We start from the raw sequence: 25,318 nt of genomic DNA on the forward strand, positions 1-25,318 counted from the left end.
AAAATCCAGGTTCATGTGAAGCTTCCTTTTAATGCACTGGAACGGGGCTGTCACAGGATGGAAATGGGAGAGGGGCTGGACCGGCAGGCTGGTGCTCCGTGGGCTCGTGGACTGCCCACCCCCCAGGGATGGCGAGGGTCCTCAGCTGGGTCTCCACAAGGGCTCTACTCTCCCGGCTCCTGTGGAGAGAGCAGAGATCAGCCTGGAGCCCCCTGTGGTCATACCTCTGTTCCATAGTTTCCCTCTGCTATCGCATGTTGGGTTCACACACCTGTGAATAGGATCTGGGGACACGCCATCTCTAATTAACAAAATAATGGGCATCAGCCTGCACCATCAAGTCTCCTGCCCACTGACTCTCCCTCTGCCCCTCAATCATGGCTCCAACTTTTTACAACCCTTTGCAGCTCTCCTTTGCAAGAGTTTGGCAAGAGTTTCCAAAACCTTATCTGGCCAACTTTCTTTCCATTGTGCCCATCATAGCCACCTCTGCTAAAAGGGCCCCTCCAAAGTCGATTGGCGTGGCTAGATAACCTCTGAACCGTGGGAACTCTTCTTTATTCATGTATTCATTTATTTTGGCTGCACTGGGTCTTTGGTGCTGTGCACGGGCTTTCTTGAGTTGCAGCGAGCGCGGGCCACTCTCCACTGTGGTTAACAGGCTTCTCCTTGCAGTGGCCTCTCTTGTTGCGGAGCACAGGCTCTAGGCGCATGCGTTTCAGTAGGTGCAGCACGCAGGCTCAGGAGTTGTGGTGTGTGGGCTTAGTTGCTCTGCTGTAAAGTGTTGGCAACATCCTGGTCTCCTCCCACTTTGTGTGACATGGCACCCTGCCTGCCAGGACATGACAACCAAAAAGGTCTTCAGGGATTGCCAGAAGCCCCTTGGGAGACAGAATCACCCTTGGTTGAGAATTACTGGTTTAGGACAGCATTTCCCAAGATGGACCCAGGAAAATCAAAGCTAGATGGACTCCCAATAGGTATTTTCTGAAAAACAGGGTTCTAAGATGAGCTAACTGTGGACAACAACCAATCTTTTTACTGCCTCCAAACAGAGAAATCTGCCTTTCCCAGAACGAATCATGCAGGATGTAGGTTTCTCAGATTGGCTTCTTTCACTTAGTAACATGCATGTGAGTTTTGATATGGCTTGTCTTTGATATGGCTTGATAGCTCCTTTCTTTTTTTGTGTACTAAATAATATTCCAGTGTCTGGATGTACCACAGTTTAGTCACTCACCAAGGACATCTCGATTGCTCCCAAGTTTTGGCAATTACAAATAGAGCTGTTAAAAAAAAAAAATCTGTGGGCAGGTTTTCATGTTGACATGTCTTCAGTTCCTTTGGGTAAATATCAAAATGCATGATTGGTAGATAGTAACAGAATGCTTAGTTTTGTAAGAAATTGCTTGTCTTCCAAAATGGCTGTACCATTTTGCATTCCCACCAGCAATGAATGAGAGTTTCTTTTGTTCCACATCCTTGCCAGCATTTGGCATTGTCACTCTCTTGGATTTTGGCCACTCTAATAGGTGTGTGGATGTGAGAGCTGGACCACAAAGAAGGCTGAGCGCTGAAGAATTGATGCTTTCGAATTGCGGTGCTGCAGAAGATTCTTGAGACTCCCTTGGACAGCCAGTCCAAGGAGATCAAGCCAATCAATCCTAAAAGAAATCAACCTTGAATATTCACAGAAGGACTGATGCTGAAGCTGAAGCTCCAATACTTTGGCCATCTGATGTAAGGAACTGACTCATTGGAAAAGACCCTGATTCTGGGAATGATTGAGGCCAGGAGGAGAAGGGGGCAACAAAAGATGAGAAAGTTGGATGACATCACCAACTCAGTGGACATGAGGATGAGCAGACTCCAGGAGACGGTGAAGGACAGGGAGGCTAGCGTACTCCAGTTTGTGGAGGTGACAAGAGTTGGGCACAACTTAGCAACTGAACAACAATAGATCTGTAGACATCATTGTTATTTTTGCATTTCTCTGATGAAATATTTTATGGAGAATCTTTTCATATGTTTATTTGCCATCTGTATATCTCCTTTGATGAAATGTCTTTCTGTTAGGGTTTCCGCCCATTTTTAAAATTGGATTGCTTATTTTCTTATTGTTGAATTATGTGTTCTTTTTATACTTTGGGTCACAGTCCTTTATCAGATGTGTCTTTTGCAAATATTTTCCTCCCGATCTGTAGCATGTCTTCTCCTTCTGTTGATGTTGCCTTTCATAGAGCAGAAGTTTTAAGTTGTAATGAAATCCAGCTTATCCGTGGTTTCTTTCATGGTTCATGTTTTTGGTTTTATGATATAAACTTTTTATTTTGAAATAATTTTAGATTATAAAATTAAAGATAATACAGAGAGTTTCTGTTGACCAGTGATTCTTCCCGGGGGACACTCAGCAGGGTAAGGAGACATTCATAGTTGTTACATCTTGGGGGTTGGCACGTGCTTCTGAGATCCAGTGTGTACAAGCCAGGGATGCTGCTAAGCATACTTCATTGCACAGGGCAGCCCCCACAGCAAAGGATGATCTAGTTCAAAACGCCAATGGTGCCAAGGCTGAGAAGCCCTGCCAGGTACCTTTCACCAGTATCGTTCCTGTTCACATCTTACAATAACCAGGGCAGTCACTAAAACTAGGCAGCCGATATAGGTGCAATGCCATTATCGGTTGGTTTTTTCTTTTACCCTCTTAACAAAATTTAAGTGTACTACGTATAATTGGCACCGATAAGCACAATAGCTATAGGTCGAATGCCTAGAACGCTTCTATCTTACACAACTGCAACGTGATACTATTTGATCAGCAGCTCTCCATTTCTTCTCTCTTCTCAGCCCCGGCAACCACCATTTGACCTTCTGCTTCTGTGAGCTTGATTGCTTCAGAGCCCTCCTGTAAGTGGAATCACATGGTATATCTTCTGCAGCTGGCTTATTTCTGCCAATGTTCTCACGGTTCATCCGTGTGGTGGCATATATCATAATTCCCTTTCTTCCTAAAGAAGAATACGTAATCTTTCTAGTACGAATAGATTGCATCTTCTTTATCCATTCATCCACTGATGGACATTTAGGTTGCTTCCATATCCTGGCTATTGTGAATAATAATGCTGCAATGAACACAGGCATGCAACTATCTCTTCAAGATACTGATTTCAATTCTTTGAGGTAAATTCCCATAAGCAGGATTGCTGGTAGTTTATTTTTAGTTGTGTTTTTTTAAAAATATTTATTTCTTTGTCTGTGTCTGGCCTTAGTGTCGGCACTTGGGATCTGCATTGCCTCATTCGAGACCTTTCATTTTGGCACAGTGTCCGGGGCTCGTGGGCTCAGTAGTGGCAGCAAGCAGGCTTAGTTGCTCCATGACATGTGGGATCTTAATTCCCTGAATGGGGATTGAACCCGAATCCCCTACATTGCAAGGTGATTCTTAACCATTGGGCCATCAAGGGAGTCCCGAATCTTTACTTTTTTGAGGGACCTCCACACTGTTCTCTGTGGCAGGTGGAACGGTGCACAGGGGTTCCAGTTTCCCCACATCCTCACCGACATCTGTTATTTATTTTAATGGCGGCCATCCTGACAGACGTGAGGAGGCATCTCTTTGTGGTTTTGATCTGTGTTTCCCTGATGATTAGTGACACAGTGATGAGCATCCTTCACGTCCCCATTGGCTGGTTGTGTGCCTTCACTGAAGAAAGGTCTCTTCAGGTCATTTGCCCATTTTTTAAACTGGGCTATTTGGGTTGTGTTGAGGCAGTCTGAGCTCGGGCTGGAAAAGAATTTCCAAACACAGAGAATTTCAGAAGGGAGTGAGTTTACTAAGAACAAAGAGTGGAGATGGTGAAGGCACTGTAAGCCCAGCGGGCCCACCTCATGATGGATCAGGGAGAGTGCTTATGGATTTGTGGATTTTGTGGCTTAGTAGCCAATTTCCATAACCTCAAGACAAAGAAAATTCCTGCTGGAAGGTTGACCTTAGGTGATTGATTAGGATGCTTTAGGGTGAGCACTGGGGTGGGCATTTTTGCCAAATATGGGGTCAGGAAGCCTGCTAGGATGATCGGGGGGCTTTTGGCAACGGTCACAAAAGGGCTCAGTCAGCTTCAGAGGTGACCTTGGTTCTGGGCTCCGTTTCTGTGGCCTTGGGGCAGGACAGGCTGTGTGGGTTTTTTATTTTTGCTTTGCTATTGAGTTGAGGAGTTCCTTGTTTATTGTGGATGTTAACCCCCTATCAGGTCCGTGGTACCCTCTCCTGTCCTTAGGTTGCTTTCTCTCTGTTGATTGTTTTCTTTGTTGTCAGTTGGCTTTTTATCATTTTTGTTTTATTTCTTTATGACCTGTATCCTTCTGATCTTGGTTCAGCCAGCGGCAGCCTGAAACAAAATGTAGGCACGTGAAGTCCGCTTCCTCCAGGGGGCAGTGAATAATTTTGTCAAACAAAGCCTCTGTCACCTGGACCATATTTACATCATGGTTTATTTGGTAAAGATCACCTTAGGCCGGGCTTTACAAAATCAGAATCCAGGTGTACTTTCCATGAAAATATTCACAAACCTGCATTAGGGAGGTGAGAGATCTGGGTGGCAGGACTTGGAGTGGTGGGGACTTTCTTGGGGACACAAGTCCCTGACCTTGAGGACAGGCCATCATGTTGAACTGGTGCACACTGGGCTGTTGGTCAGCATGTGGATGTAAAGAATCGTCCCACAGTAATGATAGCTTGTTTACCCCAGCAGATATTTGCTGAGTATCCCCCAAGCCCTGGGCTTGGAGGGGGTCATGGTAGAGGCAGGTGCTGTCTGACCTTGGCTGGTTGGGTCTCTGTGGTGCCCAGTGCGATAGAGTGGGCTCTCAGGACTCCCCACCAGGCCATGTTGAAGAGAGATTTGGGGAGAAATCACCGATCGCTTCAGCCGTTTTCGATGGCTCTCCGTGGTCCCCGGTGGCGCTGCAGATCCAGGAGAAGTAGAGACCTGAGCCCTGGTCCCCAGGAGCTGATACCAGGAGGACCAGAGAGAAGAAAAGCTCATTCAACAGGATGGCACAGACCCTCACAGAAAGAGTGCTGTGGATCAAGGGTCTCAACTAGGATGTGCACGTAGTCCCCTGGGGTTCATGTTAAAGGCAGATTCTGATTCAGTGGGACAAGGCGGGCCCAAGAACCCTCATTCCCAAGATGCCCGGTGACCCGCGTTGCTGGTCCTGAATCGAACTTGGAGAAACAGAGGGAAAGGGCAGAGTGAGCCGAGCGATCTTGAGATGCTGCCCTCGACCGTGAAGGATGGACAGGGTGGAGGGCGTACTGGTTGCTGGGGCAACCTTCCAATTTCCTGGAAACAGAGGTCTGCCTTGTGTTGATCCAGAAGGTGAAAACTGGAGCAAGAAGGGCTGGGCAAGCTCTTCCTCACTTGAGTCATTCGGATTCACGAGAGACACTCAAGAGTCGGACAGCAAAGCAGAGGGAAAGTGGTGGCTCTTTAGGGCCTTTGCAGGGTGGAGGAAGGCCTTTTCATCCAGGCAGCTTCCTGACCGCATGAGGGTGAGAATCCAGCAGTGTGCAGCCCAGATCTGTCCATGTCATCGCCTTTGGGCCACCAATGAGGCCACCTGCCACCCAAGGGCCAAGTTTATGCTTTCAGAAATTTCTTTCCAGGGAAGCGATTAGCCAGACAGACCTGTTGTCCTTTTGCAAGCAGCAAATTACCCAGGAAAATGTAATTACCCATTCGCTTTGTTATTAGTGCTCAGCTAAGAAGATTGAAGCAATCGCCCCTTTCATGGTATTTCAAAGCTTACTCACATGATGCATCCGTGATATTAAACACAATGAGACTTTTTTGAATTCAATTAAGCATTTGCCTACTGTGACTCTTTATTCATTGCAAATTGTCTCAGTAAATAATCTTCATCAAAAGTCAGAACCAATCCCCATTAGTTGTTTAGATTAATTAATGGGTCCCCCCGGAGCCACCCAAATGAATTCAATTTGAACGTCAACAACTTGACTATGGAGTTTCCCAGGTTGGCATTAAGACAATATTAAACCTGCAATAAGTCACATTTAAAATGTTAATTCAGAGAAGCTCTCCATTTAGAGCATTTAATTAAATCCTTAAATAAACTGCACGGGCTCAGTACCAGATGGTTCTGCGTTTTCATTGTAGCACCGAGCAGGCTCGGTGAAGATAACCAGGATATATAGAGTAATAAAATCTAATCTCGTTTCCAGCGGGGAGATTCAGTGTATGTACACAACCCGGGCTCAAATTGTAAGTTAATTACATTAACCCCGGTGTACTCCAGGATCTGAGCAGTCAGAGATGAAATTAGTCTTTTTCCTATCGTAAGATTCTTTTCAACTTCACTATATTAATTTTTAGCCAAATACTAACTCATAAGGAAAATTGAAGTTAATGTAACCAAAGATAAAGTAATGTGGCCTTAATATTCTGAAGGGATTACGGAAACCCGTGAAAATACACTCCGCAAATGTCATCGCCTTGGAATGGATTTATGGAGGACGGGAGAGAAGAAATGAAGATGCCAGGCAGACTCTAGTCTCCACCCGTGTCCCCCGCCCAACCTGGGGTTAATAAAGGGCCTAATCTAGAAAATCCAGTCCTTGCAGTCAGACAGTCTCACAAGGGGAGTGGGGAGTCTCTGCTGGGGGTTGGGGGGAAGGGACACACCATCCACACCACCCCCCCCCGGAAAAGTGGCTCCTTCATCTGAAATGCGGGCAGTGGGCTCACTTGTCCCCCAGTTGCAGGAGTCCCTCTGCCTGCCTCTGCAAGCTCTGTAGATGTCCATGGCTCAGCCTCTTTGTCTCTCTGTCCTGAGGGCATCAGTCCTCAGTGAGGAGGGACTAGGCACGTGGTTCTTCCTAACTTCCTCCTCGGGATGCCCAAAGGGACCACTGGTTCCCCATTTGCCCACCCGGAGACCCTCGGGCAGCACCCCAAGTTACCAGTGGAAGCTGGACACGTGGTGACTGCACTTCTGCAGCCAACCCATTTCAGAAGGAATTTTCCCCGGAGTCGACCGATTCTCAGACAACTCAGAAGAGCCCTCCACCTCATCCTCTCCAGCCCTGGGAGCCTGGCATTCTTGAGCAGCTACATCTCAAAGGATACTTTGCCCCCTGCAGGATGAGGGAAACAAGGAAAACCCCAGACCTTTTCAATTTGTTGTCTCAAAAGCACAACTTTCTGTTCCTGGGGTTCCCAAGCGACACAGCAGGAAATGTATTGAATTTCCGATAGTCTCATCCCCATCCCAGCCCGTCTCTGGTTCCCTATGGGCTATGATAACCCTGTAAATGCCCTCACTTGACCTGTGACTTGAGCTCTGAATCTCCACTTAGCTGCCTTTTTCATCCTGACCTTGTCTGTTATCCTTATTGCTGAAGGATCTCATACTGAGATGGTAGTAGACTTCATCTGAATGCCAACTGTAATTGATAGCAATCGTTCAGAGAGCTGTGTTGAGAAGGATGCTGAGTCTGAATGCAACCTCCAAGAGGAGAAGAAGGCTGTGTACCATTAGCAACTTCTGTCATATATGTGGGTATGTGTGTGTTTATAGCATGAATACTTTTCAGTGTTTTAAAATACCATTGAAGACTTTTTCACGGCTGTGCCAATATATTTATTTATTTTGCTTATTTGGTGGAACCACTCAGGTGAGGCACTTGGGAGCTTCAATCTTAGCTGTGGCATACAGACTCTTCTAGCTACAGTGTGTGAACTCTTAGTTGCAGTATCTGGGATCTACTTCCCTGACCAGGGATCGAACCTGGGCCCCCTGGATTAGGAGCACAGAGTCCTAGTCACAGGACCACCAGGGAAGTCCTGATGTCAATTGATTTTGGTTATATCCATTTGGGGAGTTATTTTTATCTTTTTATCTTTGCTAGTAAGGATAAGTGGCTTGTCTTTGTCTCACTATCTCGACTTTTATTCAGACTCCTTGAAGTGGAATTACTAGATCAAAGATAGTAAAAAGAGAAGACATTGTTTGAAAGTTGAGCTCTTTACCATGACCAGCAAAATAACTTAAACGAGTATCTCTAATTATTCGAATCAAGAGATCGCACAGGTGAGCAGGATTTAAAGAAACAAGCAGGTAGGCTCATGTGTTCTTTTGAACGATCCTTGTTTTCCATCTATTCCTAGTCATTGAATCAGATCTTCAAGCTGGAAAGAAAATAGGAGGTTGGGTCCTGCTGTCTCATTGCACAGAGGAAAATGAAGCCCACAGAAGTCAAGTGGCTTAAGCAAGCCACACAGCCAGGCTGTGGCAGGCTGAGTCCTGCTTTGGTGTCTTGGCCCCGCAGTTTGCCTCCAGCCACATCCATTGGTTCTACTGCATGCTGCTCAGGGTCCCAAACACCCACTTTTCTTTGCACCTCCAGCTGTGGACACCCCATCGCCTATTCCGAACCTTAGTCAAGTATTCTCGTGACTTTCTTCTCTGGTGCTTGGCTAACACAATTGTCTCCGCAGTCCTCTTGCTCTGTCCCCCTGCCCAGTTCTACATGGGAAAATGGGAAGAGAGAGAGTCTGGTCACGTTGTCTCCAATTGGTAGTACGTGCCTGCTGAACTTTTTAAGGTAAAAAAAAAAAGTCGGCTTGGCTTATGTTTGGCTTGGATTGGTTTTGCAGGGTGCCATTGCTCCACTGGCCTCCACAGGGGCCACCGTGAAAGGAGATGGCAGCCACTTTGCAACACAGAGCTGCAGTAACAAAGATGCCCTCTTCTGGGCTTCCCTGGTGGCTCAGTGGTAAAGAATTCTCCTGCCAATGCAGGAGACACGGTTCGATCCCTGATCCGGGAAGATCCTAAATGCCGAGCAGCTAAGCCCCTGCACCCAGAAACACTGAGCCTGGCTCTAGAGCCTGGTAGCCACGACTACTGAAGCCCCCACCCCTGAGAGCCGTCCTTGGCAACAAGAGAAGCTAACGTGATGAGAAGCCCGAGCATCGCAACTAGAGTGTAACCAAGGCTCGCCGCAACTAGAGAAAAGCCCTCAGCAATAAAGACCCAGCATAGCCAAAAATTAATTAATTAATTAAACTGGGGGGGATAAAGGTGTCCTCTTTTGCCAGAAGCACTTCTCTGAGCAGTTGGGGCAGTAAAGGGGCTGAGCAAGAAAGGGGGCTGGCAATGCAGCTTCAAGTGTCGGGGGCTGTTCAGGGTGGGGAGAACAGGGGGAGCTGGACAGTTGATGCAGAATCTGCATCAAGCCGCAGTGTCCTTTGTCGTGGGGGAGACTCTTCCTGGGGGAACTGAACACAGGCATCGCGCTTGCTCCACCCACTCCAGGGCAGCTCTAGAAGCTGCTCGTGCCTGCAGGGCCTCTCCTCCCAGTCCCGCACAGGTCTGTGCCATGGGAGGTGAGGTACAGCAAGAGCTACAGCTGCCATGTCATCACTGATAAAGATGCTGGCAGTTGGTACTTTGAGCAGTGAGAGATGAAAAGCAATATCCACACCCCCAAGGCAAGGAGCTGGTTATTCTATTTCCGGTCAAAGTGAATCCAGCCACCAACCTTGGACCCCAGAAGGGGATCAGCAAGCAAGGCCACCCCTGCTATTTCACCCCCAAACATTCCTCTGACCCGACTGAGCTGAGGTCTCACAAGGCACCTGGCGGGGGAAGCCAGGAGTGACCGCGAGGGCAGCTCATCTATTGTTTGTAGTCTGGGCTCTGACGATTTTCCCCTGAAAAGGGCAGCTTGCCACACTGCGTCCAGCTTTCCATGATGCTGGAACAGTTATTTCGGAAGCAGCTGCCCTGGCTCTGTCTCTGATTAAAGATGACAAGTGTTATCTTGTCACCTTTGCTTCTCTAGGGAGACTCATTTCCTCCGTGAATATTGCCGCCCTCGGCAGCTGGCACCTGTATCTCTCGCTGGAGGAGGTGCAGGAGACCCTCCTTGGTCACATCAACGCCTCAGCCTGCAGCCCTGGCCGCGTCTGCCTGACCATTTTTTGTTCCTGCAGCCAGCCTGCGTGGGGCCAAGGAAGCTGGTACCTGCTAATCAGACACTTCCCAAGGGGCCATGCAGGCGACCACGATGGAGAGGAAAAGGGAGGGGCAGCCCTGGGGCTGCAGCGGTGACCACAGGGAGCTCAGGTGACCACGGTGAGTGGTGACCACAGGCTGATGGCCCTCCTTTTCTCACTGTCCAGAGTGGTCCCTGTGACTTCACTCTCTGTCTACTAAGCCAGCTGGAGCTAGATTAGCTGGGATGACAGAGCACAAATCATAGGTGGGTTTTTTTTTTTTTTAAATATAAAACTGGCATGAGACTCAAAACTTTTTTTTCTTCTCCTCTTCCTCCAAAGAGGACACACAATAAGTGTCCATCTGGGGCTGGTGCAGGCCTGAGCTTGACAGATCGTGAGGCTCCCTGGCCTTGGCCCTCTTCAGCTGCCTCTCCCCAGGACACATGTCAGGTCCAAGTGGTGGGGGGAGGTGAGGAGGGCTGTTAGATGAGCCCTCTGTCCCCCAGCATTGTCCTGACTGCTCCTCCCTGAGCTGGGCAATGCCTGTAACCCTCAGGCCTGGCCTCCTGGTAACAGGTGGAAGAGAGATGAGCAGTTGGTGTATGAGCGTGTACTCAGTTGTATCTGACTCGGTCCCCATGGACTATAGCCTGCCAGGCTCCTCTGTCCATGAAATTTTCCCGCCAAGAAGACTGGAGCAGGTTGTCATTTCCTACTCCAGGGGATCTTCCCAACCCAGGGATCAAACCCCAAATCTCTCCTGTGTCTCCTGCATTGGCAGGCGGATTCTCTACCACTGTGCCACTGAGTGAGCAGCTGGTAGATACCATAAAATAAACTGCTGCATAATTTTTATGAATTTAGCCTAGATGTAGGCTTCCCAGGAGAGTAGGGCTAGTGGTCTACTCTGGATGAGAAACAGGGGTAATGGGAAAGCAGACAGCCCCGGGATGAGCTGATTTCCAGGAAGCCCCGATGGAGGCTACCCAGCAGGATTTTGCGCTGGGATAATTTTTGCTTTGGGGCAGAGTGAGCTGTGATTCCCTCTCAGACTCCATCCTCTGGGAGCACACTTTCCCAGAGTCTCAAGAGCGTCCAGCATCCCCATGGCTTGGCCACGCCCTCTGCTCCTGGGTCAGGTGAGCCTTGTAGTCTTGTTGTATGTGTGTATTAACCGCTCAGTTGTGTACGACACTTTGCAACCCCATGGACTACAGCCTGCCAGGCTCCTCTGTCCATGGAATTCTCTAGGCAAGAATAACGGAGTAGGTTGTTAGTCCCTTCTCCCGGCGATACTTCTGACCCAGGGATCGAACCCAGGTCTCCCACCTTGCAGGTGGATTCTTTCATGATTGAGCTACCAGGGAAGCCCCAGGTGAGTCTCAATCCTGGGCAATCCCACGCGGCTCTCATTCCCCAGCAGAGAGCGGCTCTCATTCCCCCGCAGAGAGCGATACGCTCGGTGGTGGGACCATCGCTCTGTCAGGATGCACCATCAGGACCTGTCTCTTTCTGTATCCTTGAGTTGGAGGGAGGCTGCTCCATCCTCCAGGGCGGGTGCTGCAGTTAGGATCCCCAAGCTGAAGCAGCCTCGAGAGCCAAGCCTGTCCACAAGTGTTAACTGAGCCCCTCTGGGATCCCCTCCTAGTGACAGAGTAAACAAACGATCTGGCTGCTAACCCCCAGGGACGAGTTTGGTGCCTAGAGTCAGAATCCAGTCTTGACCCATCGCCATGGCCATCAGGAGGCCTCTCTGCACAGCTGTGGCCCCAGCATCATCAGGTCAGACAAGCCAGTCTTGTCATCTGGGGCTTTGCGACCAGAAGGGGTTGCAGAGACGGTGCCATCCAGGGACAGGCTGGGCTGAGGCAGATTCTGGACACAGGAGAGAGTCATGTTGAGGAAAGATGTTACCAAAGATGTGTGTCCTCCTCCTGGGGGCCTGGGAGCCCGGGGAGGTGTGTAACAAGACAGAGCAGGGGCTGGAGCCAGGCTGGGCACTGAGCTCACTTGCTTCATCCTTCCAGGGGCCTCCTGCAGCGTCCACCTTTGCTGGTCTGGGTGGTTGTGGAGGATTCGCCCTGGGACGTTTTAAAGGACTGTGTCTCTGACTTTGCTTCCCCTCTTGGCCTGTACCTGCTGGGGGCAAACTTTCCTCTTCTCTCCCCGGCAGGGTGCATCCACACTGTCTACCAAGCAAGGCATGTGTGTGGGCTCAGTTGTGCCTGACTATGTGACCACAGGGACCGTAGCCCGCCAGGCTCCTCTGTCCGTGGGATTCTCCTGGCAAGAATACCGAGGAGGGGTTTCCATTTCCTCCTCCAGGGGATTTTCCTGACCCAGGGATCGAACATGTATCTCCTACACTGGCAGGCAGATTCTTTACTGCTGAGCCATCAGGGGATTAAGATATGGACACATCTTGGGGCTGGGCAGGGGGACATTTTTCAACATACCAACCCTTTTAGAGCATACTTCCCAAAGTGGCTTATAACTTGGGGCCACATTTCCAGTCCATTTCTGTCTCCCATTTTCTTTGTGGATCACCTTTCTGGAACTTTCAAATATAACTTTAATTCTAACTGAAGTTGCCCCCCAACACACACACAGATAGGCAAATGAGTTGGGCTCACCCAGCATTTATGGGGCATCTGCTCTGTGCCAGGTTCCCTCACTCCTCACAATGAACCCATTTTCCAGATGCTAAAACTGAGGCCTGGAGGGTAAGGGGGTCACCCCACTGGTAAATGACAGCATGGGGACCCGGGCCTTCTTCTAGCTGGAGGCCCAGGCCCTTGTTCAGGATCCGCTGGGCCTGTCTGAGCTCCCTCCCTGCCCTGGACTCATGGGGAGGGTCCCCTGGTCTCCCCCAGCCCAGACTGGACTTTCAGTCCGGCACTGGTTACTTCCCTTTCTCTGGACTTTACAGCATCATTCTGGGCTAGTCTGTCTCTGTGATCCACAAGCAGGAGAGGCCTTCCTGGGCACAGACCTCCCTCTCCTCAAGCCCCTGCTGGCATGGGGCTCCCTCAGTGTCAGTGGGGTTCACAGCTCTCCCCCCGCCCATTCCCTGTCCCTGCCATCCCCTGTGTGAAGCATCCTCTCAAGGCCACCAGCCCTCCCACAACTCCATCCCCATGTCATCACTCTAAATTGGGGTCCCCAGCCCTTTTGGCACCAGGGACTGGTTTCGTGGAAGACAATTATTCCTTGGACTGGAGTGTGGGGGGTGATTTCAGGGTGACTCGAGCACACTGTTTACTCTGCACTTTGTTATTATCATATCAGATCATCAAGCATCAGATCCCGGAGGTCGTGGGCCCCTGCTCTGCATGACAGCTCTAACCCCTCCATTCCCTCTAAAAACCAAGCATCGCCTTCCAGGGCTGCCCCTGCCCACCCAGGTCACGCCCCCTGCCGAGAACACGGAAGCACCAAATTCTCCATCCGCATCAAATCTGAGGAGCCAGGAGCATGCTACCGTGTCCATTTTCTTTTCCTTCTGGTTTTGGCTTCACACAGGGCCTGGGGAGCCATCCGGGAGGTCGGGTTCCTGCTCGGAGGATCCCTCAGGCCTGTGCCTCATTGCCTTTTCCTCCTGGCTGCCTCATGATGCCCACAATATGATGCTCTGTGCAGGCCCAGGGCCAGAAAACAAGGCCGGCCCTGTGCTCCCGAGGAGGAGAGGGTGGGAGGTGGGGTGGAGGGGCAGCCAGGCTGCACATGCGCACTCTCCTCCCGCTGGGCCCTTCCCCGAGATGCTGAGATGTGTCTCTTATTCTTGTTAAGTCCTTTTCCCAGAAGTCACCCGCAACATACATTTTCTCCAGGATCTTTTAGGCCACTGACAAACCTATCAAGCCAAGTGTCCTCGGGGCGTTTTAAATTCTCCTTTGGTCCAGCTCAGCAGTAAAGAACCCACTTGCCAATGCAGGAGACTCAAGAGATGCATGTTTGATCCCTGAGTCGGGACGATTTCCCTGGAGGAGGGCACGGCAACCCACTCTGGTATTCTTGTCTGGAGAATCCCATGGACAGAGGAGCTTGGCGGGCTACAGTCCATAGGGTCACAAAGAGTCAGACACGACTGAAACGACTTAGCACGCACCCTCTGGTCCTTGTGCCAGAGATGACGGGCCTTAAATTTGACTCTCAGAAATGCAGCCCTGTGTGGTCTCCAGCCTGGACAACACCAGCTTTCTGAGAGGTCTGAGGTGTGGCCCTGCTCTGAACCTCATCCTGGAGAATGGGTGCCCGCACGCCTGCTCTGAGCCCTTAGCTACGCTGGCCAGAGGCAAGTTAAACAGAATCCACTCCTCCACATGGCCAGGCAGTTGGCCCTGGGTTTCGGAGCCTACCTGCCAAGTAAACTCTTGGTCCAGCGGTCACATGCTCCCTGTTCTGATTCTGAGGTGGTTCCAAGGAGACCTGTGGGAGGGCCCCAGGCTGTTCCAAACCACCCCTGTACATAGCCAGCTTCAGGCATTAACCAGGAGTGTGGGCTGTTTTCACAGGTTGGTGTCTTTGTCTTTCCAGTAACCCAGCTGAGCGCTCCTGGACCATGGCTGGGGTGGGGCCAACCCCACATCTGCTGCAAGCAGAGAACAAGGGGGTGGGGAGCAGGCGAAGCTCTGTCCCTGCCATTTAGGAGGGACGACTCAGTGTCCAGGCTGCCAGGCCGCTTGGCTCATGAGCCCTGGAGTGAGTTCGGCGCTGGGGGCAGCTCGTGACCGCAGTTATGTGGGACAAGGTTTGGTCCCCAAGTCCACATGTATTCTCCCTTATGCCTGTCCCTCACCAACACATCTGGTAAGCATCAAAAAGAGATAGAGAACACTGTGTAACAGGAACCGACTCTGGGCCATTCCAGGCGTCCCTTTTAAGAAAACCCTTCCTACCAAGTCAGAATTCCACTCTTAAATAAGCTCCATGTATTTCTTCTAAGCAGCTGGTTACGAGCCAGAAGTGGGATATGGGCAAAACCGGTGACCCACCGGGCTTCATGTCCTCCCCAGTGAAACAGAGATGCAGCCCTGGAGGTCTCCAGCCCCACTTGGATTCAGTTCAACAGCCTGGCTTGAGCGCTGGCACTCCAGCACCCAGTCAGCCAGGAGCGGGGACCAGGAGAGAGTGCTCTGGGCCCTGCAGACAAGAGGTCAAGGGTGGAGAGCGACCACAGAGGTCAGAGCAGGGCTGTGCCTCTCACAGGAGAAGGAGGCCTGCTCTCTTGTGAGCACAGCTGGCTAACCCTGGAGAGGAAGACTCTGAGGGAAGCGAGACTGTGCTCAGGGGCCTGAGAAGAGGAGATGGAGTCCCAGCCTGAGTGGAGGGTCAGCGCAGCCCAGTTTTGCATCCAAGACATGTGCGAAGGTCAGACAAGGACAAAGGCCTTCACCCTGGAGCCCCCGGGCCATGATTTGATAGGAAAGGCCGGCACACCCCTATGGACTCCTGACTCTGAACCTTTGGCCCTGACTCTTGCTCTCTGCCTTGACTTAAACCTGACTTCCCAGTTTCTATTCCCTGATTTCATTCGTCCACTCATTCATTCATTCATCCACTCATTCATTCACCTACTCATTCATTCATTCACCTACTCATTCATGGATTCATCCACTTACTCATTCATCCACTCATTTGTTCATCCACTCAGGAAGGATCTATCCAGTGCCTCCCACTCCCTGTTCATCTCAGGCCCCTATACACCCCCAGCAGTGTGGACCCTAGAGTTTCCTCCCCCAGCTCTGCTCGCCTTTGCTCTTTTGATGCAGCCACTTCCAGCTTTCCTAGGGAGACTCCTTCTTGGTCCAGTCGAGTCCCTTGGGGTGGTGTTGGGGGTTAGGGAACCCCAAACACAGAGCAGGCACACCAGTTGTGAACACAGGTTGCCAACCAGACAGGAATCTTCCCTACCCCTCCCTCCAGGGCCTGAGGAACGAATGGTTTGGGGGCTGATTTGGGTTCTATTACAGAACAGCAAGTGATGTTAAAGGGAGAGAAGAAATAAATTCAGACAGAGACGTCTAGAGGCAGAGGTTAAGCATGTTTTTATTCTAAAGAAAGACGAGGAGGTGAGACGGTCTCTCCCCTTGTTGGTGACCTGGCCCCAATTCCCCAGGTGATGGCTCTGTGGGGCCTCTGCTAGGCTCCGGGAGAGGCTCTGGCTCACCTAGCTTGATGCTTGGCCGTGGTACGTGGTTTGTGACGGTTATTGATCTCATGGTTAAGTCCTGCAAAATGGGACCGTACCCCCGATCACATTCACTCACCTTGGCACTGTAGCATCCTTCAAAGGGAGGACTCCAGTGTCTGTTGGTAGAGGAAGTATCTAGAAAGTGACTAAATGTGTCCCCTTTGGGGGCTGACTGCCAGTTCTGACACCTGCCATCTGTATGACCTTAGCCCCTCATCTGATTAATGGCATCAGTTGCTCAGTCTTGTCCAACCCATTGCAACCCTACAGACCGTAGCCCACCAGGCTCCTCCGTCCATGGGATGTCCCAGGCAAGAATACTGGAGTGGGTTGCTGTTTCCTTCTCCAGGGGAATCTTCCCAACCCAGGGATTGAACCCTCGTCTCCTCTGTCTCCTGCATTGGGAGTTGGATTCCTTACCACTGGAAAGCCTGTGCATGGATTAAATGAGATAAGATGAAAACTGTCCAGCACAGGCTGGGCAGGTACAAGCGTCCAGCAGGTGACACTGGCCAATTTAGTGTAATCCCTGTCATGGAATCGGGGCTCTCAAGCGCCCACAGACAAAAGGCAGGGACCCTGGTGGGGCAGGGGCAGAGGATGCCGGCCCAGCGGATGCCTGGCAGGTCCTTAGAGTCACAGGTGACCCACAGAGGGTGATAGAGAGCAGGTGTGCATCAAGGCTCTGCGGGTGCCTGTACCCCAGCCAGCCCAGAGGTGGGGTGTCTCCCGCTTTTCAGAGTGACATCTGTGAGGACAGGCCTCCCGGACACGTGGACAGCCCTCACTTCTGGTCGCCTCTCCAGCCTTTGACTAATGGCTGACCTGACATCTTTCAGCGAGTGACCTTGTTGCAGCTGGTAATTCAAATATCTTTCAGTGTCAGAAATAATAAGCGCCACCACGAGATGAACAAGCAGAGCTTAAGTTGAGCGCAGATTAATGGGGTTTTAATATTCCTAATTTAATCACTCCTTTCTGTCGCACTGTGGGCAGTATGATGTAGCAGCTAATTATTTTTTTTTAACCATGATGGGGATCTTTCCTAATCAATTTTATATTTAACATGAATGAAGGGAGGGCAGTGATTAATGAGAGAATAAATCTCACCAAACAGGCACATGCAAGCAATCAGTTAAAAATATGGTGCGGTGATTTTTTTTCTTTCTTCGCATGTAGCAGATTCTTTAGGGATGGGATGCGGTACAATTTTGAGTCCATTTCATTGCGAAAAGGTGAAATACATCCTAGTTTTTTAAAAATGTGTTAGGTTGGATGGGACTTTGCTGATGATTCAGTGGTTAAGACTCTGCATTTCCACTGCAGGGGTTGAGGGTTTGATCCCTAGTCGGGGACCTAAGATCCCACATGTCAGGCAGCGTGACCAGAAAAAAAATGTGTGGGTTGGAAAGGAATGCACACAGCTGTGTTCATAATCTGAGCCAATGCCTTCTGGTAAGTAGGGTGGCCTTTCAAGGCTGCCAATCCTTTGTAGGGGGTAAAAGGCAAGGACGTTCACGTCAGGAAAGTACATATATTCAAGTGCTGGTGATGCCCTTTATCATGAGACCATGGGCCTCAGTTCTCTTATCTTTTAAACGGGTGTCATGCTGTCTCTTCATTGGAACGCTGGGAGGAGACCATGGGCGAAGGCGCACAGCAGAGTGTCTGGTGTGTACATGCCCCCAGGCTCACTTGAATTCTCACGACCCTGGAAGATGTGTCCTCGACTGGGATTTCCATGAGCAGGTCCTGGGATGAGGATTCACGTGAAACGCGTTTGTTAGGAGGTGTTTCCAGAAAGTGGAGCCATGGAGTGGGAAGTGAGACCACGGAGGAAGGGGCTGCTCTACGGCATGGGATTAGGCTGGGCTCATGGTTTGGAGGTGATGGTCACGACCAAGAGTAGTCCTGATCAGGGGCTCGGTCTACGGCATGGAATTAGGCTAGGCTCATGGTTTGGAGGTGATGGTCATGGCCAAGAGCGGTCCTGATCAGGGGCTCGGGAGCTGAGGAGGTAGAGCTCCCCCATCAGTCAGGGTCTGAGGGGGGCAAGTTCCCCGTCCTCCTGCGATCCGGCCCCCAACAGCTGGAGGACAACCCTCTCAGCAAGAGGCCAAGTGCACAGAAATGGTGAAGGGACTCCTGGCACGGAGGATGCAGGTGGGCAGTCACTGCATGGGAGGCTGGGCTCCAGGTCACTCTGTGGGTTGTGAACAGGCACGACCCCCGACCAGGGGAGGAGATGGCTGCGTCAGGGGGGAGCTTGCACCAGGTGAGGTCTGTGCCCTTGTCGCATCCCCACGAGAGGCAGACACAGGACCCCATAGGGCACGGGGCCCTAACTGAGAAGTTTTCACAGCTGGCAGAGTAGGAGATCTTTGCCAGTGTGGTCTTCATTCATTTGTTCACTCATTCATTCACACAGTCTTTATTCAGCAGTGCTAGGCCATTGTCAGTTGTGTCCGACTCTTTCTGACCCTATGGACACGTCCCCAGGTCCAGGTGGTGGAGGGAGGCAAGAAGGGCTGTCGGATAAGCCCTCTCTCCCCTGGCATTGTCCTGACTGCTCCTCCCTGAGCTGGGGAATGCCTGCAGCCATCGGACCTGGCCTCCCGGTAACAGGTGGAGGTTAGTGCATTCACATGTGCTCAGTTGTGCCCGACTCTGCGACCCCAGGCACTGCAGCCTGCCAGGCTCTTCTGTCCATGGGATTCTCCAGGCAAGAATACTGGAGTGGATTGCCATGCCTGCCTACAGGGGATCTTCCCGACTGTGGGATCGAACCCTGGTCTCTTATGTCTCCTGCATTGGCAGGTGGGTTTTTTTTTACCACTAGTGCCACCTGGGAAGCCCTGATTCAACAGATGCTTGTGCTCACCAGTGGCTGTTCTACACATGAATGAGGTGCAATCGTGAATAAGGATTAAAAAAAAAAAAAAAAACCCGTTCCCGTGGAGTGAGAAGCAACTCTCTAAATACAGTATATCTCCGAGGGTGAGCATCTCCATGCAGAAAAGTCAGCCACAGCAGAGGGGGCTGCAGTGGGGGAAGGAATGCAGGGTTGAGATGGGCATCTAGGGAACCCTACTGAGGAGGTCTGAGAGATGGGGTGGGTTTGGGGGAGTTGCTGTGGGGTGTTTTGGGGAAGAGCATTCAAGGCAATGGGAACAGCAAGCACAATGGCTCAGAGGAAGGAAACTGCCTGGCCTGGGGAGACGGGGGTGGGGGTGAGGGCTTGGGTCACCACTGGAGATTAAGTTATGTGGTCTGATGTACTGGCTGTGAGGTTGGAGAAGAGCCTATGGTCGGGGAGGGTGGGCAAGGAGACCCACAGGAGGCATGTGGGAGAATCCAGGCAGGAGATACTGGTGGCTGCACCAGGGCGGGAAGGTAGGAAGGACTGGATCCCAGGTGTGAAAGTGAAAGTCGCTCAGTTGTATCCAACTTTTGTCCATGGAATTCTCCAGGCGAGAATACTGGAGTGGGTAGCCTGTTTCTTCTCCAGGAGATCTTCACAACCCAAGGATTGAACCCGGGTCTCCCACTTTGCATTGACCCAGGAATTGAACTGGGGTCTCGTGCATTGCAAGCGGATTCTCTACCAACTGAGCTATGAAGGAAGCCCCTGAATTCCAGAGGGAGCTGTCATATTGCCTGTGGGGTGTGAGTGACAGATAGCAGTCAAGGAGAAGGCTAAAAAGCAAGTGGGCGGGGGGTGTGGGTGGGGGGCTGGAGAGGCTGTTAATTCAGATGGAAAGACCCAGATGGAGCAGGCTGGAGTATGGGCGTGGACTGGCGGCAGGGTAGGAGTGTGGACGCGTTAAGTCTACAACAGCTCTCGGCATCCAAGTGAAAATGATGAGGACAGAGTTGGATGGGGGAGTCTGGAGTTCCAGGGGGCAGAGGACAAGTGACTGATGCACAGCTTGGAGTCGTTGCTGGTGGGGTCAGTTCTGTGGACAGCGGGGCCGTAGCCTTGGAGTCAGACCTGCCTTGGGCCCTGAGTCCCGTTCCTCGCAGCTGTGAAAGTGGAGTATCTCACGGAAACACTCTGAGCTTGTTTTCTCCAAGGGAGGGAAAGAAGCTTGAGCGGGATGAGGAAGGAATGGATGAAAAATAAATAAATCATGGGCTGTCATCACTGGGGGCGGTCAGAGCGCATGGGCCCCTCACCCTCAGCAGGTAAAAATCACGAACATCTGTCCGATGTTTCATCATTTAAAAGAAAAAACAGAAACATAATCTTTCATATACATTTAGCTTTCTAAACTCAAAATTACTTCACCTTCTCTTCCCCAGCCTTTCAGATGGAAACGGAGTGACATGATTTGTCTGAGAACTGGCTTGTGGGTGGCGGAGCCCGGCAGGCACCCCAGCCCACCTCCCTCTTTCTCACCAGAACGTATGACCCCGCGGAGGGCAGCCCTGAACTCCTCGCTTCTTTTTGCACTTGGAGTGGATGGCTTGATTCCCGCTGGACCTTAGAAGTTTTATACAAACATCATCTTGTGTTTAATTTCCTTTGTTTGGGGAGGTCAATTAAAGGTCTCGACGTAATTCTATTAAAACACTTGTCTCCCAAGTGAATTGTGGAGGCCAAGTCATAAAACTTTGCAAGGGGAAAACAGACAAGGCTTTGAAATCCCTTCCTTTGCCTCAAGGAAAATCAGAAGGAAGAAAGCCTTCTGCAGAGAAAGAGCCCCAGGATCCAGGGGGCTTGTTTGTTTCATTTCCTTGTTCCTATCCTTTTTGCCCAAAGACAGTCCACATGAAAGTAGGGGGCTTGGGTCCCTGCCCATCCCCCCAGGAAGTGAGCTCTTTCCCTTCTCCACCCCCGGCATGGGGCAGCGGGTTAGCACGAGATTACTCCAGAGCCCCTCTCCCTCTGCCAAGACCAGGTGTGGGGAGGGCTCTGGTGTCATGGGGAGCAGGGTAATAGCTTGGCCATCCTTCCCGCAAGCTTGGGGATCACAAAACTCAGAGGCAATTTGTCCCTGGGCATTTTTCTTTCTTGCTTTTGAAGCCATTTCTGTTTCAAGGAAATTGAGCCCATGTGTGTTTGGATTAATTGCTTAACTCCTAAAAACATTGTTTTGTAAGAGCAACTTGAGATCCAGAAAGCTTTTAATTTGCTCTCCACGTGGCCCCAATCATAGGCTCTGAGCAGCCCTCTTGGGTCAGCACTGTACTTACAGCTGGATCGGGTGAACGAAGAATTAGCAGCCCCAGATGGTATTCAGTTCACCCCTCAATCAGGTGGGCTCACCAGTCCCACCCTGAGATCCAGGAAGCATCCTGGGTCCTGCTGAGTTTGGGGCTTTGGGAAATGTGGAGACCTTCTGTGGTCTCTTGTGTAATTTGAAGTTTCCCTTTCCCCAGGTCTGATTTCCAGAACTTGGCTGCTTCTCTGACAGTTTACATTGCCCTGGAGGAGCTTTCAAGGACCTTCTTAACCCTGGAGGTGCCGCTAAGGAGAGTCATGCCCTCTGCTCTAGAAATTGTTTTGAAGTTCAGGCCTCGAGACTGATGGGATGGCCCTCTGTCGTGGATGGAGGAGGAAGATGTCATCTTACTGAGTTTCAAGTCCACCAGGAGCCTCGCGTGAACCCCGGTTGAGGAGACTTCCTCCAACGCCCCTGGGCCTCTGTTTTCCGGGAATAATGCTGGACCCCAGGGTTGCTCTGAGAGCCAGTGTAAGAATCCAGATTCCTGGTGCTCCAGCTCTCAGGCCAGCAGGTGTTTACCGCCTCCCAGGGGTGCCTAGATCAAGCCGATCCCTCCCTCCGGGGCTGTCCCCAGTCCCTCCTTCTGTCTGACGTCCTCTTCCATCTGCGGCCTCACCTGGCCTCCAACACCTTTCCTGGTGACTTTACTGGGCAGCCTCTCTTCCAAGCTACCACTGCAAACTGCAAAGATCGGCGCAGGAGTGTTTCCTATTAGCTTTTGCACGCCCCGTCATCTTTCCGGCACGCATTCTCTCTCACACCATCCCCCACACTCGCCCAAGAGAGGACCAGGACGTGAGCTCATTAAATTCCCCTCATTAATAAACTGCTTGGAGGGAGGTCAATAGTGGGATAGTGACACTGGGTCACCCGCCCTCGGGTTCTGCTTTCTGACCTAAGGAGGTGAATGACCCAGCCCAACTTCAGAGGCTTCAGCGTCCACGTTTTTCTGGATTTCCTCTTCAATCCTAACCAGCAGTTTGCTTTTTAGCAAACGAGGAAGGATTTCTCAAAGTGGCCAATAGGCAAAAAACACGAGTGTCTTCCCCCACGTCCCCCTGTTCTCCACCCCCACCCCGTCCATTCTGTGCAGCTTTATGTTAACAGCCTCAGGGAGGGGGACCTGGGGGTGATACCCAGAGTGCGATGGTCACCCTGACTACCCACAGTCAACACCAACTTCACAGGTAAGAGGTGAGTCCTACAAGACTGCCCCCCTCAGACACCAGTCACAAGTCTCCGGGATCTCAGGCCGCCTAGCCCCCCAAATCTGAGATGTACCCCTCAGGTTCAATAATTCACTAAAGCAGCTAGCAGAACTTAGGAAAGCCCTGCCCGGATGACTACAATTTTATTACCAAGCATTCAAATCAAAGCCAGCCACAAGGAGAGACACTCAGCGTGAGGTCTTCTCAGAGAGTTCCAGATGCAAAGCTTCTGGGCCCTCCGGGCACGAGGATGTGTGATCATTGACCGGGAAACTCGCCTGATGTCCAGAGCTTCTCCCAGGGCTTTATTATGGAGGCAGGACAGATGGAAGTCAAGCTCCCTCTAACCGTAAGGCTGGTCTTTCTGGCTCGGTCTGTGCTTACCAATGGTCAGCTCTGTGGCACAAACATCAGGACCCACTATGAATAATGAAGGCATGCCCACCACTCAGGAGATGCCAAGAATTCAAAGGTTGCCTCCCAGGAACAAAGGCCAGCCAATTCTTTATTATAGAGCAAGACACCTGCATGAGCAGGTGACACGTTCTTACCACCCCTTGTCACTACCCGTCCTGACTCTTGTTAGGGTGTGTCCCTGAGCCTGCTGGCAGCTGGTGAAGACAGCGTCCCAAACGCCACGCAGAGACGATACCGGAGATGCTGCAGTGAAACCACTTCAACAGACCAGTGCTGTGTTCTGAAAGAAGTCAGAGCCCAAGATCACACACATGTGCGTGCTCAGTCGCTCAGTCGTGTCCGGCTCTGTGCGACCCCATGGACTGTAGCCTGCTCGGCTCCTCTGACCATGGGATACTCCAGGCAAGAATACTGGAGTGGGTTGCCATGCCCCCTCCAGAGGATTTTCCTGACCCAGAGACTGAACCCAGGTCTCCTGCGTTGTAGGCAGATTAAGCCAGACACAAAAGGCCACATATTGTAAGGTCCCCTTCATGTGAAATGTTCAGAATAGGCAAATCTGTAGAAACAGAAAGCAAATGGGGGTTGCCTGAGGTCTGGGAGAGTAGAAAATGGAGAAGCGACGGCTAATGGTGCAGGGTTTCCGTTTGGGTGGCGAAGTGTTTTGGAACTAGCCGGTGGTGATGCACGCACAGCACCGTGAATGCAGTAATGCCTGCACAGTGCTCGCTGGGCTGCACAGGCTAATGGGTTAATGCCATTTATATGCATTTCATCTCAATTGAAAAGAGAAGCTGGGGTGAAGCCGCAGGAGAGTTTTCAGAAGAGGAGGGAGGGCCACCGTTGACTTTTGAGCAAGTTCGCACAAATGGTGGTGCAGATGACAAGCGGAGAGGGCAGGGAAGCAGGAGGGGCATCAGACAGCTCACCTGAAACACCGAGGCTGGAACCAGGCGAAGGTCACCGGGAAAGGACGGTGTTAAGAATATTTAGGGGAATTATGCCAGATTGGTTGGTAATGTGTTTCGGGTCTACTGTAGTCTTCTACTTCGTTATACATTCATTCTATTAATTTCTGAGAGTTTGACATTGAGAGAAGTCGCTCAGTCGTGTCCAACTCTTTGCAACCCCATGGACTGTAGCTGACCAGGCTCCTCCATCCGTGGGATTTTCCAGACCGGAGTACTGGAGTGGGGTGCCATTTCCTTCTCCAGGGGATCTTCCCGATCCAGGGATCGAACCCAGGTCTCCCAGACTGCAGGCAGATGCTTTACCATCTGAGTCACCAGGGAAGCCCTTGATATTGAAACTCCAACTAAAAATCTTAATTTATCTACTTCAAACAAACAACCGTAATATATAGTGGAACCATATGTAACTTTGTTTTGTATTTTCCAAGTCTCCTATAAATGTGTTGTCATATTTTCATAATTTAAAAAATAAAAAGAAAGATACAAACAAAACAAAAGAATGCCTATGGGGTCTCCCCTGGAAGTCCAGTGGTTAAGACTATGAATTTTCAATTCGGCCTCCAGAGTCAGAGCTGGAATCATTCCTGCTCAGAGTCAAGCAACTGTGGTACATTATGAACCCTCCCTCCACCTTCCTCTGAAACGTCAACTGTCATATAGTCTGAAACCTTTGTCTAGCTCTGCCCTGCCTGAAACCTTAAGACTCTTCTGAAGTGTATTTTGTGCTTGTTCTGTGTGCCAGGAATTTTGGAATGGCCTTGAACCCAAAGCAAGAAAGTTCTGGTCTCATCTTAGCAAAACTGTTTTTAAAATGGGGAGGGGCAGTAATTTAAATAGGCACAAGAGACTCTAACTCATCTGAAGATCAAGTCTGGTAAGAATGTGAACAAGGACGACAGAAAATCTGGTACTGTGCTTCTAAGTCAACTAACCTCTTGAGAGTCCTTTGGACAGCAAGGAGATCAAACCAGTCCATCCTAAAATAAACCAACCCTGAATATTCACTGGAAGGACTGATGCTGAAGCTGAAGCTCCAATATTTTGGCCACTTGATGCAAAGAACCAACTCATTGGAAAAGACCCTGATGTTGGGAAAGATTGAACACAGAAGGAGAAGCGGATGACAGAGGATGAGATGGTAGGATGGCATCACTGACTTGGATGGACATGAGTTTGAACAAACGCTGGGAGATAGTGAATGACAGGGGAGCCTGGCTTGCTGCAGTCCATGGGGTCACAAACAGTCAGACAGGACTGAGCGACTGAACCACCACCA

The 25,318-nt window shown here is 50.7% G+C and overlaps 1 long non-coding RNA gene across 2 annotated transcripts; it reads left to right on the top strand.

The window, feature by feature from the left end:
- The first annotated feature begins 20,246 nt into the window (after positions 1 to 20,246).
- On the top strand, positions 20,247 to 23,788 carry LOC129648689 (uncharacterized). 2 transcript variants are annotated; one of them, XR_008712828.1, is made up of 3 exons: positions 20,247 to 20,403; positions 20,521 to 21,119; positions 21,601 to 23,788. It is a non-coding gene; the product is annotated as an uncharacterized LOC129648689 (long non-coding RNA). The 2 variants fall into 2 exon arrangements; XR_008712829.1 differs by having other exon boundaries at positions 20,521 to 20,957; positions 21,601 to 23,786.
- The last annotated feature ends 1,530 nt before the right edge of the window (positions 23,789 to 25,318 follow it).

The sequence above is a fragment of the Bubalus kerabau genome, chromosome 4 (assembly GCF_029407905.1).
Source record: "Bubalus kerabau isolate K-KA32 ecotype Philippines breed swamp buffalo chromosome 4, PCC_UOA_SB_1v2, whole genome shotgun sequence".
In the NCBI taxonomy this organism is placed as follows: domain Eukaryota; kingdom Metazoa; phylum Chordata; class Mammalia; order Artiodactyla; family Bovidae; genus Bubalus; species Bubalus kerabau.